Source organism: Poecile atricapillus, chromosome 12 (genome assembly GCF_030490865.1).
Source record: "Poecile atricapillus isolate bPoeAtr1 chromosome 12, bPoeAtr1.hap1, whole genome shotgun sequence".
Lineage (NCBI taxonomy): Eukaryota > Metazoa > Chordata > Aves > Passeriformes > Paridae > Poecile > Poecile atricapillus.
The window spans coordinates 10,462,377-10,481,821 of record NC_081260.1 but is presented as its reverse complement, the minus strand read 5'-3'; the positions used below and the strand labels follow the sequence as shown (position 1 = coordinate 10,481,821).

General features: G+C 37.2%; 1 protein-coding gene across 3 annotated transcripts in view; it reads left to right on the top strand.

Annotated features, from left to right (window-relative positions):
* Window positions 1-19,445, top strand: part of GRIA3 (glutamate ionotropic receptor AMPA type subunit 3) — a 145,782-nt gene that overhangs the window by 45,893 nt on the left and 80,444 nt on the right. The window lies entirely within an intron of this gene.

Sequence of the window (19,445 nt, the reverse complement as noted above, 5' to 3'; positions counted from 1 at the left end):
GAAAGCCCTTTTTCTCCTTTCCTGTTCTTGTGGCATGGCATACAAAGCACTCCTAACACAGTGCCTCTGAGATGTTCTTAAGCTGTGTAGATCTCACAGTCATAATTAAGGGGACTTTTCCATAGAAGAAAATGCATGACAATGGTCATTAAAGATTTTCTGAGGGTCCCTTAGAATATTTTAGACACTCTGAAGCCATTAAATAAATATGGCAAATAATGCAGACACTGTCAGGAGTCTTTTTTAGCAAAAGTATTTCATGCCGGTCACTCTGAGGACTTAATACTGTAATTTTTGTAGCTATATATGGCTTTGTAAATTCATACTATGATCCCATTGGTGATATAAAAATAATAATGTAGTCTCAGAATTAGCATGGGAAAGCATTTGTTAAAACTCTTGGGTGCCTTCAATTAGAGTGGAGTAGTTAATACAGAAGTATGTGTGGTTCTAATGGATGAATGCATCAAATAAACTAAAATGTTGGATGGACATGTGATACAAACAATATCTTTCCTCTATTGAATTTAGTTTTCAGTTACATTATGTCCTGCTGAGCTGTCTAAAATATTTCAAAGAATCTGTAATTGTCACTTATTTTTACAAAATGCCACAATCATATGCTACATTTACCTTAGTCAATGTGCATTAATTCATCAAAAATTTAATTTGATGAGTTTAAGTCAGAACTGCAGTATGAAATCCTTTCAGTGCAATTTATTTATTTTGCCAGCATTATGTACACATAACACCATCATAGACTGGATTCTGTCATGATCTGCTGCTAGGACTGAAGATACTGTGCATTTCTAGATCAAAGAGTGCTATTTGCTGCAATCTTAGTTCTTACTGGCTTTTTTTTCCCTGATGAAAAAAGGAGATATTATGATTTTGGGAGCCAATATTAGTCTACAGTTTGTAGAGTTTAGCACATCTTTTAATAGCAAGTTAAGGCTTTTTCTTCTTCAAGGGGAACAAAAAAGAAAAAAAGAACAAAAATATGGATATGAAAAATAAAGAAGCCAGTCTTCTGACATTGTTTGGCTCAGCAAGATCAAGCCTTTCAGCTGACTACATCTATGTCAGTAATTGCTCTGTAGATAGAATTGCCTATTGCTCGGTAGTGCTGGCATTATTGATCAGTTGGGCTTGTCCATGAACTGACAGTGATAATCTCAAATTAGATCAAGTTTTTATTAAAGGAATAAAATCAAATTATGCCTGACTGTAGACAAATAATAATGAGTTATATAAACACATAATTATTGCAGTACCATTTTTACAGAGATTTCTTGAAAGTAAAGCCCCAGAGCCCCCTGGGTGTTTTTCCCTGCCATTTGCTGCACAGTTCTCTGGGCAGGCCTGTGGATTTTGGATTTTTAATGGCTTTGTAACAGTTGCCACAAAGAGGTGGTGAGGTGGGGGTGGGAGTGGAGACCTGAACTTCTCTTTGAAAGGGGAAGGTGTTTGAGGGAGAATACAAGAATGCATAAGTTACTGCAGCCTCAAGGCAGCAGTAATTTATGCACTAACAGTTTGAGTTTCATGCTGTGCTATTTTAAAAAGTCTTGCAATTAACAGTCTCTGTTACCCAAGTGTTCATGGTGCTTTAAGAGATATTCCATATCATGGAGACAGTTTGAAGAAAAGCTTTTGGAGCACATTAATCACAACGTTGTAGTTGTCCTGTTTCAGTAAGAAAAAAAGAGTGATAAAAAAGCAGACTTATTTTCCACATCTTAACATGGATTTGGGTGCCCTGAAGCATTTTGCAGGGTTGTCACATTGCTTATTTGTCTGTTTTTATATATGTTGATGCAAGTGAAAGTTGTGTGCATCTATATTGTTTTAGTGTAGTTATTATTGTAGTCGTCCTCTCTGGAACCACTTAGCTACACTTTTCAATGGAAACAACAAAATGGATGTGAATGGCAGACATTTAATAGTGACCCATTTGGTTTTCATGTTTTCCTTACAGTCCAGATCAGAGGGGAATATAACTGCATACAGAAGTCATAACGTATAAGACCAAACAATTCTTCCCTTTTGACATGACCATATACTAATATCTCTGTATTAAAGCACCATTTCCTTTACAGGAAAATATTCAGCTTGGCTTTTGATTTTGAATTTGGCATTTGATTATGAATTCTCAATTATATAGTAGTAATTTTCATTATTTCAACAAATTGTCTTCAAACTACACATCTGGAGGGATGAATAAAAACAGCAACTTCAAAATTTTGAAGTGTAGAGAACTACACTGAGCTTTCAATAATCTAATATACTGAGTGTAAGCAGCTGTAGACCATTACAATTTAGATTTAATTTATGTAATCTCTGGGTTGACCTTCAAAAACTGGCCACAGTAGGCAATATAAACACATCATTGTCTGTCTCAGTGAATTTTAGGTGCCAGCTGCATCCTCATAACATTTTATTGGGTCTCCTATGGAAATTATGGATAAAAAGATAACGTGAACAATGGTATTATTTTTACTTAAGTTTTAAGTGCTATTCATTTAGCATAGATATCTTCTTGCTTTATGGATATTAATTTGCATTTTTCTGCAGATAGTGCATCTATGACTTTAGCAACCTTCCTTTGACTCAAAAGCTGGGTTTTGTCAAAATGTTTTTAGCATTAAAACCTTTACTGCAGGAAATTTAGACTGGTACTGGATGTAACCAAGTCAGCTCAGTTGTGTAAAAATCAGCATATGGCTCAGAGCATAGCAAAAGCCATTCATTGCATTTCTTTGAAGTGAAGCTATGCAGATCTGCACAGGTGAAGATTTGACCTAATGTGTTTAAAAATAATTTCCTTACGTGTCCATTTCAAACAACAGAATTGTAACATAGAGATAAGAACTTGTACAAAACCATTCTTATAAAAGATTAAAAAATCTGCCATTTTTTGATATTCAAATGTGCTCTTTTTTCTAAATCCCAGATAGGTAATCTTTCATACTCTGCATGAATAATGGATGCTACTTAAAATGTTTGCTTAAGAACAATGAGTTCGTTGCATCAATAATGAGAAGTTCTGCTATGGACCACTTTGTAATATTTTGATTGTCATGATTTATACCACTCTTGAGGTCAGATGGTAGAACTTCACTTAATTACTGTATTTAACATACAGTCATTACTGAAGGTGGGGAGGGAATACATTTTTACTCGGTTCTGCAATGTCTGTCACAATGGGGATTCTTGAGAACTACTTTAAACAAATAATTGCATATTGTTACAGTACAGTGGAAGGAAACGGGGAGGCTTCAGTGGACATTTTGCTAGAAAATTGAGAATTAGTTTCAGTTTTATTACTTGAGGTATGTTTATGGGAGTTACAATAAGAGGAATCACAGCCTCAGTTGTCACACAGAGACTGGAGTCTAGAAGCAATAAAAGCAGAAATTGCTGTGTCGCAAGGGAAACTCATTTTCTGTAAACTAATAAAAATTATGTTCTAATGATTTCTCTGTGATTCCTCAGGGATTTTAGGGACATATTTGTTAAAGAAACGTGAAAGCGATTTTATTTCCCTGGTTTTAGTTTTTTTTAAATTACTGTCCTGTGCAGAATATTCCTTGGTGCAGTGTCATCTTCTCAATCTGAATATTTTCTCATTTCCTTTCCAGGAATTTGTACTTTATTCTGTGATAGCATACCACTAGGCTCTTGAACATAAGTAAAAAATGTATATTTTCTTTCCTGCCTGACAGAATTAAAGCTAGGAAAGAATAACTTAAAGTCAAGTGGAACCTGAGAAGGAGTGGGAAATGTTGAGTGAAACAGAAACTGCAAAATTCATTTTGGGCCAAGCTGGTAAATGTTAGTTTTTCTGCAAGAAATCTGGTCCATGCTATTTCAAGCCTAACTTTTAGTTTAATCTTTGTTCAGTTTTGAAAATAAGCATCATTAACTTTCATTTCAAAAAACATTTTCCTTCTTTTTTTTTTCAGCCTGAGTTATAATTTCAGTTTGGCCTGCATTAATTTATCATTGTGGTCCCTTTCTCTCCTAAAAGTCTGTTCTTCCAATGAATGTAATGTCAATTGAAAAAAAAATTCACCAGCTTTGTTACTGAATTAAAGAAGTAAAAATTGCTAATGGGAGATTTCCATAAACAGTAAGTGAAGTTATAAGCCCACATATGTATGCAGGGTATCAAAAATTTGAGAGCTGCCACTAACCATACTTTACAGAAGAAAAGACAACAATAAACATGCTACTTTTTTGCTGAAAAGAAACTTACCAGGATATTACTTTAGTAATATCCCCATATTATTTAAATATTTTATAATATTATTTTGTCCAGGAGTATAATTTTACTGAGACTAGAGTTATTTACATACCTGCCTGTAGTTGTTGTTATCCACACTCTTGGTTTTATTGTACTAATAACTATTTAAAAATAAGTAAGTTAAGACCCTGTAAACATACTGTAAATGTGTTCCTGTATTAAATTTGGTCAAAAGCAAATCAGGTACTTAGTTATGATTTTTAATTCATTAAATTATGGAATTATTGCCCTTCTGCATAATATAAAATTATTTGAAATTAAGTTATCATTTCTAGATATTTATGAATGCATCCTAAATAAAAAGCATGAAATTATCATTAATGCATTTTGTTACAACAAATATAGCAAGTTTGGTTACAGTTGTTCAGGTGCAGAGCAAACTTTTCCACATTTGTTTTATTTTCTGCTCACTGTGGTCCTGTTCCCGTGATGTTTCCATACTGTTGTATAGTGATGATTGTCGCCGCTGAAGATGAACAGATCACACAGACACAGGTGGAGGTGTGGTGAAAAGAAGAGTTTATTTTTCCTCCCAGGATTTATAGGCTTCTGACCACGGCCAGGGATTGGATGGTCAGGATAACACTTTCTTACTGCACTGGCCATGAGAGATGCCCATCACAAGACGTGTAACAGAAAGAATGTACACATATCTATGTTTATAGTTACTGTCCTGGGAAAGTCCTTAGAAAACCATGTCAGCAACCTCAGAAGCTGAGTTTTCAGGGCGACAATGATTGTGCATTATCTTTGTAGATGTCTTAAACATTGTTTTATTGATGTGAATGAGAGATGCTTTCCCTTTGCCCCCAGTGTTAGTTTGTATTTTTATTAAAAATTATTGTAAGTAATTTGCCAGAATCATGTCTATTTGTAAGGACCAAGTAAAAAGGCGTGGGTGGAGGGTGTAGGTTCTAGCCAGACATAACCACCACCAGGCCAGTAGTCAAGTTTGCTTGTTGTCATATTTCTTGCCTGTTACTTTCCAGACAAGCAGCCTAAGTTATGTTATTTTTGTCTTGCCTCATACAGAAGATGAATGGTACTTGTGGCAGCACAGGAGTCAAATGAAACCATGGTACAAAGTTATATCTTCTAGTGGTGAGAGTATTTTTGCAGATGGAGTAGATCACTTAGACAAAATGGAGTGTTAAGATTCTTATCTCTTAGTCCTGGTGGCATGTAGTGTTCATTCTCACACTAGCCCTTACAAATACCAGAATGAAAATCCTATTAAAACTGAGGCCTTTTCCTTCATTGTATTCAGTTTTCAAAGCAAAAACCCTAAGTAACAGGAAAGAGACCCCAGAATCCATTAAACTACATAACAAAAAATTGCCCTGCCAGGAAAGCAAGCTTGTTTTGTATTCCTTGTGGAGAATGGAGAAGTTGATGTCTCTACCATCATCTGTGGCTCTGATCATAAGGATTGCTGCACACTATTGTGTTCTAGTAGCCAGTTCTACCACAGTGTTATAAGACAGCCCCTTCCAGGCCTCTTGTCTTTTTAGATAAGTCAAACTGCAAGGTAATCCTTTTTTCTTCTGCAGTTCATAGAAATATGTAGTTTAAAAGGCAAGTCTCTGTACATTGGGATCTTGTTTTCTAATGGTGCCTGGAAGAGACTTTATGCATGAACTGTGCTTGTTTCACTAATTGGATTGTTGCATTCAGCTGCTGTGAGTTGCTTTGACAATACACAGTGGAGCCTCTGCATTTTGTGAGCAAGAGTACAATGATGGTGCATCAGTTTTACCACAACTGTAGCTGCTTTAAAACCATCACATTTGCTGACCATTCAATAAAGGTCATTCTCTTTGTGACAGAACAAGCCAGCCAGAAAAGAATTACATGGCTTCTGGCCAAAAAAAAAAAAAAAAAAGCACCATAGAAATATTTTGTCTTTAAAGATGTCTCCCTTTTTATTTAATTTTTTTTCTTGGGATTCTATCCAAAGAAATGAAGTGTATTATTCAGGTGGCTTTTGGGAGAAAGAATATTTGAAATAGACTTTTAGCAATACATCACTGAAGTCAATATGTGTATGTCAGATACAGGTGTTGGAGTTTTATTTACTACACAGTGTAGAGGGATGTAGTCTGATCCATCAAAGTAAGGAGAAGTTGCCTTCCACCACATTCTGGCTGATTGTGGAACAACTGCTTTAATGCAGTCTGAGTGCTGCTACCTCAGAGTCTTCGTCTCCCAGCTTTCTTTGTGCTGGTAATGTTATTCTGGAGCACTTGGGAGAAAAGGCACAATTTTGGTCTTCAAATGCCAAGTGAAAATTTAAGTCATTCTTTCAAAGACATCTGCTGGTACAGAACCTCCCTGAGTATTTCAAAGCAATAGCACTGAAGTGTTAAAGGTGGATCCAGAAGTGTTTGAAAATCATACTCAGTGTTGTTGCTCTGAGAAACTGTGTGAAGGACACGGGAACTGAAGCATCTGTAGGGATTGAAATATTTCTCAAATTGTCAGGAGTGTATTGTATTTAAGAGGAAAATCATTGAAGAAAATACAAATAATAGGAAGGAAGAGCTTTCCTATGCCACACCAGATGTGCAGCTCCATTCACTGTTCCTAGAGGAATCAGTGGGAAGTATATCCAGTGTATTAGACTTTTCCGTACTGCTTGAATATCATGTCAGTTGACTGTGAATTGATCTCTGGAACTTTCTAAAATGTGATCATTTGGATTCAAATTTACCCTTTCTCCCTTCTTTGGCCAGTGTATTTTAAATATTTTAAATTTGGAATGACAAACCCTGTCATTCAGGTTGAGATGCTTAGATCTAAACTGAGTATTTTTGTGAACTCTTTCTGGAATAATACACACCAATCTCTTTGGAAATATGGCTGGAATAATTGCAAATTATCTCTAAATTCTCACAAAAACTCCACGTGGCTTTATCTGAAGCAGATTTTGGCTAGTATTAATTGTCAATGTTCTAAAACTCTTGGCAGGGAATGGGCAAGATCTAGAACATACACAATTTAGCTCTCTTCCTGCTTCACTCCCAAGGTGTTATAGTTCCAGGATGTAAGAAGGAGAATAAAATAATATATGTGGAAAATGAAGTGAGATTATTATGTGGAAGGCTAAGGAATTAGAAAATCAAGTTATTTCTCTTCTGCCATTCAGGATAGATAATGTGATAAATCCACTCATCTCAGGAGTCCTGTGTACAGAGGACATTTAGGAGTGTGCTTAGGGTAGGCTGAAGGTCTGACGTGGTTTATCCCAGAGTACCTGGGCCACTACTGTAACAAAATCAATGGAGGTGTAGAATGGATGTGCTTCACTGCATGCCTGTAGGACCATGGTCTTAGCCCTCTGGATTTCACAATGCCTTTATTTTGAACCGTCCCTCTGTTCCATGTCATCCAAAGTGACAGAGGTAAATCACAATGGGGAAGTAAATTGAGTAGAAGCCATGAAGTGTAGCAGAGGAAGACAACATTGCTCTTTCTGAAAGATAGGAGTGAAATCAACAAGACTTTGGTTACCGGAGAGATAAAAGGGATATCCAAAGATTGAGGCAAGAGATGCAAAGCCTAGACCTTTTAAAACAGGGACAAAACTTTTGCTGCATTAAAAATAATAAAAAGAAAAGGAATCAATGAAATGATGGGGCATGCTCCAAACAGTGAGCAAGAATATCTGGCACAGGGAGCTAAGACCTTAGTAGGAACTGTTAAACATAGCAGTACAGCTGGAATGTGATTCTAGACCTCATTTACACTATTTTACATATCACAGTCATAATCCAGTGTTTAAAGAATATGCTTTGTAAATGTTTGCGCTTTTATTGCCCTTTTTTTTTTTTCAGAAACAATAATATAACTTCTTGCTATAAAAAGAAAGATATTGGCTTGATATTTCACTGCAGAGAGAGTGTTGGACAGTATTGAGTACAATCAGGGGGGACCAGCTCCCTGGAGTTAGCTCAGGCATCATATTTTGAGCCTAGAACATCTGTATATTAATAATTAGTAAAATTAGATGGAAATTTCTTATTGAAGTCAACTCCATTTGCTTGCAGGTGTGACCGACCTGGTTTTAACTTGTTTTTCATACCCTCACAGAGATAACTACAGTAACAGGAAGTGCCACTTAGTTTACTTGGGGGTAAAAAATAGAATAGATAAGTGTCACCCAATTGCAGGAGCACAGTGATGGAATGAGAGCCTTTTTGTTTAAAGTGTTGATTTACACAAAACACAACTTTTCCACTCTTTATACCAGGGACCTCCATTGTTCTGTGTAATCTTGCTTTCTTGGGTGACTACAGTAATGGTAAACTGGGAGATGAGAACTATCAGTGCTTGGACCTCTAGCTGTGTATGCTAGTTACTGTATATTTTCTCCTTCAGATGAGATAATGCTAAAGTTCTTGTATATTTTAGTTTGCTAACCATGCAATGAGATTTGTGAGGCTTTCTATTCATGGAAGAATAGTCATGCATCAGTATAAAATCAAAGCAAATGGAATAAAATAATTATTTTGTTTCACTGAATATCAGATTGAATATTCAAATAACATTTAAATATTTTAAATAATAATAAACACTTGGCAGCATAATTGTGTGTAAAGCCCAACATAATTTGAGTACTGAGCCTGTCTGGTCTCAAGGATGTATTTGCTACAGCTGCCTAATGTTACAAAGCAATTCTGAGAAAACATTAAGAAAATTAAGTTTGTACCTATGAAAATAGGGAGTATGTGGTTTATATGCAACCCCTTCCTTGTAATAGTTAATCTACTGCTTTGCAGCCTTTGAGGGGAATTTTCTATCTTCCTTTTCTTCTTCAAGCTAACAATTGATAGTTTGTCTCAGATCCCATGTAAATCCCATTTAGTCAGACAGTCTTTATCTGTGCACTTGTTGAACATGTTACAGTGAAATAACTAATTAGCAGCATATTCTGTAGAGAATTCTGTGCCACTTTTTAAGCAGGCCACAGAGTACGTATCCTGAGATGCAGATATCCTATTTTGGTAAGTGATTTCCAAAGGCACACAGGACAGGTCTTTCAGAGATATTTAGGGTTTCAACACACAGAGAATGACATTGTGAAAAGCAGCAATGAGAGCTATGTGTGGCTGTAATTGAAGGCAGTGGAATGCAGATTCCTCACCTGCTGAGGTTCTTCAGCATCTGCATCTTAATTGCCTCTGAAAACCTGCTCCCACCATCCTACCCAAGTCACTTTTGGAAATGAAAGACAGGTATCTGTGAAAATGTTAACCTCTGCTGTACTGTGAAGTGAGCCCATTTCTGAAAGAATCATAGGTAAAAATATTACTTCTTTCAAATTCTCTGGTTATTGCCATTTCTAGATCATTTAACAGAACCTTTACTATTTACCCTGAACATGTGCAAGAACAAGACTGTTTTTCTACATTTATTTATAATATAAAACTAAGAAACACAGTTCTACATGTTCAGTTATTTTACTGTAGTGTCATGGATAGAGATCTATCTGTAGCTCAGTAGCAGTTAACAAAGATCTAGAGGACATGAATTCATGAAGAATGCATAACCTTTTGCTGATACTGTTCCATGTTCATAGTGATCCAGCAGTGTACACTTCCATTATGCTAATTTTTGGACAGATTTTGAGGGCATATGAGTGTCTGTCAAAAGGTTCTTTATATGCAGGACCAGGTTTTGCCCAAGGTGATTGTAAGGTAAGGTTGAGCTTCTGCTGAAGTTGCCTTTGAAGTCATATAGGTTACTGGAGGCCAATTTCTCTGTGAAGCCTGTCATACTGGTATTTCCAATTGTCAATTATCAGAGCAGTAAATTAGAAAAATTCTGCCCATGCCTAAGCAACATTACCTTTTTTCCTTATGTTTTTTGTAAGTATCTTGTGCTGTAGAAAAGTCTGGATCTGAAGCCCAGACCTTATTTGTGGATCCAACTCCAAGAATGCCTCTTTACTTCCTTCCTCAACTGAGCACGTGGAAACTTGGGAGCAGTGAAGCCAGAGCTAAATGTTTGAATCGCATCCTTGTCTCTGTTTAGTAAATCTTTATGCTGAAATGTTTGCACATTTTTGTATAATCCAGCCTAATGTTTCATGTGAGCTGCCTTCCTGAACTAAATCAGGAGCAGCATGTGCCTTAACTGACCAGAGATCTGACACACACCTGCGGTTTCTTCCCCCATCTGAGCTTACCAACCCCTGTATTTAGAAGATGCAAAATAAAATACAGCAGGCAAAAAATAGTCTGTGTGTTAGGAGAGAAGGGATATCAGATGCTAAACTTCTGATTTTTGGTGCAGTGGAAAAGACTTCTAATAACCAAATGGTGTTACGAGGTTGAATAACAAAAGCAAGACATTGTTTCCCCTTTAGTTTCTTTCTTGAATAGCAGATAAAGCCAAAGGGATTTCCTGACTGGCAGCCAGTGGGAAGTCTCTAATCTGCAGGTTACATGAGCCTGTTGTGTGTCACCACCCTGCAGAATAAACAGAGCATTATGCTGCAAGAAGGAAGGGAGTTGGGTCATCGAAACAGAGCACTGAGCCAGTCCGTCCTCATTCTGCTGGCTCATCTGTGTGAAGTGTTCTGAAAGGTAACTTGTTACCCCCAAGCTTTGTGCTTGGGTGTTGCCTATTGATGCCACGGAATTCTCCAGTAACTTTGTAAATTGTCATCCTGTGGCATCACTGCAGGAGGAATCAGTATAAAGCAGATTAGATTATACATTTGGCACTCTGGTCAATGCAGATGAACTATATTTGTATGTTCAAGCTCACTTCAGACCATATCTGTATTACCAAGTAGTTAGGGGCTGTATGGACCAGTTTAGAATTGATACAAGGCCTTGTAATTAACAAATACCTCGTTGTTATGAAGAGAAATGTACTGAAAAACTATAGGAAATAGTGATGTATAAAAGCTCCATATTGCCAGCTATTATCAAAAACGAGGCAGAAATAGCCAGCTGAGTGACAAAAACTAAACACATGTGCAGACTGTGAATATGGATCCATAAATTATCATTTATATTACCATAAAAACTCATTTAAATTTCAGAATATGTTTAAGCTTGGTAGTCACCCTTTGATTGCTTGTGCCTTTTTTTTTTTGTGTGTGTGTGTGTGTTCAAAATAAATAAAAAGAAATTAACTTATGGGTTGAGATATGAAACACATTCCAGCTGCAAGGGCAAATAAAATGCTGGCTACTAAAAGGTGAGATGTTGATGCAGACAGACTTTGAAAGGCTGATAGCATCTGTTAATGAAAATTCTCAGAGGCATAAGATCTGTTTGCTCAGGTAGCTTGAAAACTAAAAGTGCAGATAAATGTTAGGAAGTGGAATAAGTATTCTTCTAACATGATTGACTGAAGGCCAGATAGAATAATTTTACTATGTCTGAGAACAATTCAACTAGCATTATTTTTTCCAAAGACATTCATCTGAGGTGAATCCAGGGATTTTTTTGTGATGAATATGTATTTCAATTCATAGTCTGATTACCATAATCTCCTGTGATTGTTCCTCCAAAGGAACAGTATTTATCACTTTGTAGACTCAGCAATTCCAAACATGTTTTTAAGAGAAGGCAAACAGTGATGCTCTTGCACACACGTGCTAAAACCCCTAATGTAGGGTGATAAAGACTTAACTTGTGTTACCAATATTTTTAAGTTTAAAGCATAATTTGAAATTATGTTTTTTACTCTTTGAATATATGAAACCAATTTTTAGATATTTTCACAATCCTCTGCTGTTGATAAGTGAGTAAGTTTCCTTTTTCCAGAACATCTACTGCCTTTAACAGAATAAAGGCAGTGATTCTCTCTTTTGGCTAAGAAAAGTTATTTAAGTTTAAAAAGAATTAATTTTTATTTCCTTTTTCAAATGATAATTCCACACAATACTTTCCTTTTTAACTCTATTTGTAATTTTATCACAATTATGCATCTTTACTTTGAATAATAAATAATAGTTTCCATCAGTATCCCAGCTCACTGGTGGCTTGTGGCTATTCAGCTTGCTCTAGTAAATAAGAGAAAAGTGTGTACTGAAATGTCATATGGATGGAATGTGGGTTTACATGGGATGTAAAGACAGATTGTCTTTTCTAGACTGATAATTGTTAACTCTGTGATTCCTAATTAGAATCTTTTTTTCTGAGGTAAATATGTAAACACAATTAGATATGTACATTTAACATAGAGTAAATCAGCCTCATCAGTTCAGTGTTAGTCAACACATTGGGATTTTTGTTCTGGTTTAGTTATTCAATAGCAGGTGGAGGTTGTGAGTGATACCTGGTGATGATGCTTGACACAACTTTGTTCTTTTATGTATGTTCTTCCATTCATTTCCATGCATGTTTCAAACACGGAAAAATTATACAGCAACTCTCTCTCCCTGAATAGAAAGAGAGTGTAAGAGACTGTCATCCAAATGTGCCTGAAGTTAAGGGCAGATGAAGTCCCCTTTGGCATCATAATGGTCACCTCACGGTGTCTGATGTCAGGAGGATTATGGCTGAGATACTTTCTATCCATGGTGACTAGATCTGTTTTTTTCAATAACCTATGCACAGGAGCAATGAAAAAAACAAACAAAAAAAATCCATCTCTGGCAGGTCTGAAGAAAATGGTTAGTAATAGCTGTGTATCTTGGTTTCTTCTATTTTTACACAAAGAAACTTCTATTCTGGTTATATCATTCAAATGCTTTTCAGCTGGAGGCTGGTCTGTTGCAAGCAGCAAGACTTCTTGCTTGCTCCATGCCAGAGGCAGTAAGTGAGGCTGCAAAAACATGGTTGTGAGCTAGAAGAGCTCAAAGGTGAAGAAGACAAGGGAAAGCCACTACAGAAAGCTGCACCTTGCACAGAAGGCTGTGATATTGTACTAAAGGTGTTAGTTTCCTGATACCAGTAGGATACAGGATACTCAGTGAATGGTTTATTCTGGATTTGCTGATGGCAGTTGGAGCATGTGCTTGCTGGAGAATTCAGGTCACTCAGGGAAATTTGTGTTAGTGATACATATCAAAGGAATATAACTCGGTAAATTTGTATCTCACTGCATATGTGACAATACCACGCTTACTGCGTAGTTTTAGTGTTTGGATTCTGCTGGACAGACAAAACCCCGGACTCTGTAGAGCTTCCCTGGTGAAATATCTGTACTTAGGCATTTTAATTATTTTTTTGTTATTCAGATATTCTAAAGCTTGGAAGTTAATTACTTTTAATGCTAATGTAGTTTTACAATTTTTCCATTTACATGTAAAAACTTTTTCTTTGGGACAGTTCTGTGCTACTCCTAGGCCCGTGTCTCCTAGATCTCAGCACTGTCTGGTGACAGAGACCCCTCACAACTCTGCTAGCATCAGTATCAGTTTCATCAGCATCAGTAGATAGAGGATACCCTACAGCCCATATCATTAGATAACACAATGCTCTTCACCTTCTGTCACTTCTCAAAATTCATTATTCCTTTTTCTGATTTTCAGTGTTAATTCTACCTTCTCTACATCATTGTTTACCTGTCATATTTTCCTCAAATGGAATCTACTCTGGTTTTGATGTGGTTCCATCTTGTCTGTTCTGTTACCAATCTGTATCCAGAAGCTGTTCACTCAATTATTATTCCTTTGAAAATTATTTAAATAAAGATTTGCTTAGCAAGGCTAAAACTAGAACACAGCTCTTTTGATAAGCTTTGGATCATTTCCTTACACTGAGGTATCCCTATCTGTCCTACACCAGCAGATTTGCCCACAACATTGTGAAAGTCATATGCTTATGGCATCTTTTTGTCTTGTCCTTGGTTATTGAACTCTTTGATCCCTTACTACATTGCTCTCATTTTACACTGGCACAGCTTCATTCAAAAACAACGTAGTTGCACTGACCTAAAACTTGAGTAAAATGAGAGGTGAGTTAGATGCACAGTTGTTATGAAAGAATAGGTCAAGGTGAAATGGATTCAGGAAGAGCAATTTAGGGTGGAAAAAAGGTATTTTACTTGGATTCAGCAGCTCTGAATTTCTGCAGCTTTAGCTGTATCCCATCCCTAACAAATATGAACCAGATGGTTCCTGTAAATTCTCCTTTAGAGCCAGGCAAGTTCACATTCACTCAACCAAGCTGTCATACCTATTTGTGTATATTTCTCTGTTTATGGATGACAGGCTGCAGTACTGTAGTGTATGTACAGGGGAAACTAGAGGTTTACAGAACAGAAAAAGCAGAAATTAAAAAAAAAAACAAAAAACATTAGTATGTGTTTGCTAATTGGTCTAGAAGGTTGTCTGCTACCAGAGCAGTGGAGTGTAACACTTCATGTGTTGGTTACCAGCTAGAAGTGATCAGGTTAAAACCAGATGGATTGCACTTACTCTATTTTATTTAATAATTGAAACGTAACTGTGTTAGACTGAAGGAGCATTCCAGGGTACTCATCATTTCCTGAATTGCTTCCTGGTTACTTGTTTAGTAGCTTGTTCCTTGCTTCTTCCCCTACTTAGGAAGTTGTTGAGCAGACCTGTGTTATGAGAAGCATACTTGCTCCACAGACATGTTGGGATTTTGGATGATGGGGAATTTGGGGGTTGGCTAGTTGTTTTTTCACTCATGCCTAATATGTTGATCTGTTTGCTTTCAAATTAGTGTTAGGTTCAATGCCAAACACACAGAATATCCAAGTACATCTCAACTTACAGACCTCTGGTACACTTGAAGTGTAAGCTGGTGTCATAAAAATTGTATTTGTAATGGGGAATCACTTGCCTGGATGGCCTCCTTTTCCATGAATTCATTGTGCCCTTGACAAACACAGCTCAACACTTAAATCCCTGAAGTTCAGTCATGGGCCACAAGTGTAGATCTCTGTATCATGTCCCAGATACATAGTTCAAAACACAAGTATCCAGATCAGAGCCTATGTTCATTCAGGTGGCACAAGTGTGCTGCATGTTGGGAAAATACATCCCTCATAGGTTGTTGATACTCAGCAAGGCAAAAGAAGGAGCAAGTGCTCTTTTCTGTAGGACATTAAAGGTCCAAGGTCTTAGCAAGAGCAGTCAGGAAAAGAGATTTACATAAGTAGTAACTGTTTTCAGTTAGTACTTTGGTGCCAACTGCAAGGACTCATGTGATACTACAGATGTTCCAGTGTGATCATTTAGTCATGTCACATTAATGATTGCTGTTACTTAAACAAGAGTAAGTTCAGTGATGTAGCACATAGAATTTTATATGGCTGAGCAAACTGCTGACATGAATTTTGCCTATGTGGATGTCGGAGAAGTTATGTGAGCTTTCAGAGATGCAAAAGAGTGAAATGTCCTCTTCATTTGTGTGAGTAGAGTCAGTGTAGAGTATTAAATGAATGATCGGAAAGACTGAGGCACAGACTTTACTTCCCTGGCAGAGGTAGGAAGATACTGGCTGAATTTATTTCTTAGTCCTGCTTCAGGGAGGACTGGCCAGAATGTAATTCTGTCTGCATTGCCTAAAGTTCAAAGATAGCATTGCAAAGAATAAGATTTTCTCTGCTTTACGAGAAATTTATTTTGAATGTTTTCTTTCTTTGCAGGCTTCAGTCCGCAAAACTCAAAATACTTGCTTCAGCTCACTGAGAGGCAAGCTGGGCACTTTTTGTTCTAGTTCTATTACTGTATTTACCTTCAGCCCAATCATTTTGCAGGCTATTTAAATGAAGGCTAGCTCTTTGAATTCATCAGTATTTTAAGAATAAGCCAGACAATGGCATATTTGAATGTTGAGGCCAGGATCTTCTTAGCCTTTAGCACTGCAAATCAGATTGACTTGTGAGATTGCACTCAAAGATGACAGGAGAAGCCTGTGTGTTACATGATGTGGCAAGTATGGCCACAGCCATCATGTGACCAGACTATTTTTAAATCTGTAGTGCCAACTTGTTAATAACAGTGCAGAGAAGGGATGTGGTGCCTTCGGATGAACTAACCGCAGAAACAGTGCTTCCAGAAAAATGCTTGCCTTTCATCCAACTGCTTTTACACATACAGAGTATGACTGAAAAAAAGAGGTTGAAAGATCAGACTGGGGTCTAAATAATTTTTTCTCATGCTCTCTATTGGTGCTAATGAGTACAGAATGAGCGGCCACTGAATTTTAGTGATGATAAAATTTCAAGATTTCAAGATAATCTCATTGCTATCATCTTCTAGGAAGCTGACAGTTTTTCTTGCCTTAATTATTATTTTTTGTCTGTCTTGATGGATGTACTATGAACTGGCAACAGTATTGATGAAAGCCCTGCCTGCACAACTTCTCCACGGACCTGTGGTGGATTATCAGTTCTTTAGTCTTTTGGAGTGAATGTGATGCACACCAGACAAAGACCAGACCAGAGATAGTTGCCATGGCTGGCTGTTGCCTTCTCCTTTAGGGGAAACAAGATGAGAGGTACCTGTAGGAGTTCTGCACCTCCAGGGTGCTCAGGGGTGAGCATTTCTTGAGGAGCTTTCATAGGTGGGTGTCCTGAGGGCAGGATGTGGAAAAGCACCATGTGCAGGCCTGGTCACTGACAGTGCACACAACACAGGAAATTATTTCCCTTTCCATTTACCCAGCCAGTGCTCCCAAAATGGCACAGCTTGCATTGTTATGCTAAAGAGAAAGTAAAGTTCACATTTCAAGATAAAACTGTCCTTTTAGTTAAACAATGATACTGCTTATGTAACAGCTCTTTTAATGGTAAAGTACAGCTGGAGCCTGGAACATTTTGTTTACAGAAATACCATGCAATGGGTAACAATGTAAAATGCAGTAAATGGCGCTGAAGGCATGAGACGTCTCTGGAGAGAGCAGAGATTGGAACAGTGAGGATGCAGGTGCTGCCTTCCTGGAAGCAGGAGGTTTGAACCAAGCTTTAGTAAACCAGGAGAATGGGCTCTGTAAAGGTCATCAAAGGACTGGTGTCTAACAAGTCTAACAGGAGGGGGAAATGGTACTTCTCAAAGCAAGAATGGGAGAGGGCCCAAGAGAGAGGAGCTGGCACAGTACAGATGGTGCCCATAGGAAGGATTTCAAGAACTTGAAAGGGTAGAGGAGACTGTGATTGTAAAGATTTGATGTGACAAGGAGAAACAGGAGTCAGAGAAGACAGAAATGACAAAGCTCTGATACTTTTTGGTCTTAGTTTACTGTAATTGTATCTTCATGCATAGGAGAAAGGCTGCTGAGTAATCTTGCTCTTCTCTTTCTTGAAATGGTAACCATTGACTAATACACATGCATACAAAAATACACATATTCTCACACCCACACAAACATGCAATTGCACAAAATTAGGAAATTTTCCCAACTTTCTTCTGAGATGTTCAACATTTGACAAAGCAAATTCTGACTCAGTGTTAGCTGAAACTGGGAGCATGGCTGTCAACCAATGGCATCTTCACTCCAGCATATTCATTTTCCTTCTTTCCTTGAGATAGTTGGTAGGCTTTGTATGTGTCATTAGCAAAAAACACAGCTACAGATACATTTGAAGTGTCAATTTTTCATAATATTTTGAACTAATTTCTTCAATCTGAAGTAAAAAATCCTGGATTTATGGACTTGTTGTTTACAGCAAGCTAAAGGTTCATACTTAGATGTTATATGAATGATGAAACAAAGTTGTAAATATTTATTACTGAATGGAAACCAGTCTTTTCAAAAGCACATCTTTGTACACAAAGCATTTGTAAATCCCCATTAGTGGTATTTATGTTTCCACATAAAAATTCCTTGTTTGCAGCCAACAAAGTATCTTAGGCTTAGATCTTCCTGTTACATGTAATGCAATCACAATGCTGTCACAGACATCACAATCATTTTTGTAAAATGTGATGTTAAGGAAAACTGAGTTCATTGTATTATACATATGTAAATGCCTCTCTTTCAGTAGTCTCAGAGGAAAGAAGATGCCAGAAAGAATTCTCAACCAGTGTACATATTAATTGTCACTACCTTTCATGGGATAGTAAAGTGCATTCATACAAAGAAAAGCATTAAGAACCAAGGAGGCTGCACAGGGAAAGTGAGGGCATTTGAGTGAGACCTAAGGAAGTCACACGGTAAATTATGATAATCTAATTGTAATCCCAAAAATCATTCTTTCCTTGTTTGTGTCTGTAATGAGGTAATGGTGCAGCTCCTCTGGCTTCAGACAGCCACTACAGATTTACAGCAGGCTGTGGATGATCAGGCTGCAGCACAAGTTCTTTGTTATTGTTGTACCTCTACAAGGATGTCTGAGTTCAGAATAGCTGTTGGTGTAATTTGCAGCAGTGAACATGTTGTTCCTCTGTAGCTCAAACTCCTTTCAGTTTCAGAGAACTGGTTATCACAGAGCATGGTTAATTGGTTGTTGATCCTGTATATTTATGTGGTTGTGTGTAAGCTTTTCAAATCTGGCTGTGGATAAGAAATCCACAGTATGACTAAATAATTGGACTGAAAGTTTTGGAAATAAATTGTCTGGACAGAAACAGCACTCACATGGATATGCTTCAGTACAATAAAACTCTACTGAAAACCACTAAGTGTGCTTGAAGTAAATGACCTCTGTCTTTGATTGGCATCTGCCCAGAATTGAAACAATTCAAGCTATCCAAAAAATTAAATTTCCTGAATTGAAACAGGTTCCCAGCTACATATTAAAATAAAGGGATGCAATTCAATATCCTACATAAGCATGATTTGACAGAGATTCTGTCTTTAGTTCAACCACTTTTCTCTTAGGGATTTGACTTGGGTTCTGCCTTTCACTGAGGTACAGCTGTTCATGAGAAATTGAAATGCTGCTTGCCTCTGTATTTCCCATTGTGTAGTCCTTCGTCGTTCTGTGCGGCTTCTCTTCTATGTCGAGGATGCTAAATGAGTTAGTTTTACCTTAATGAACATATTGAAAGTGTGGTTAATGCTGCTAGACTCCATATTTAAAAACATTTTTTGAAATCAAAGTGAGTATCAGTAAAGTACTCTCTTGTGGTTGTGGCTCCAATGACCGGTGCAATGACTTAATTGACATTCTTGTGCAGTGCTTGGATCCCTGCCAGTTAATGACCCATTGCTGCAGTCTGCACAGGCAAATCACCCCTTTTGTCCCTCTCCTCAGGCTGATG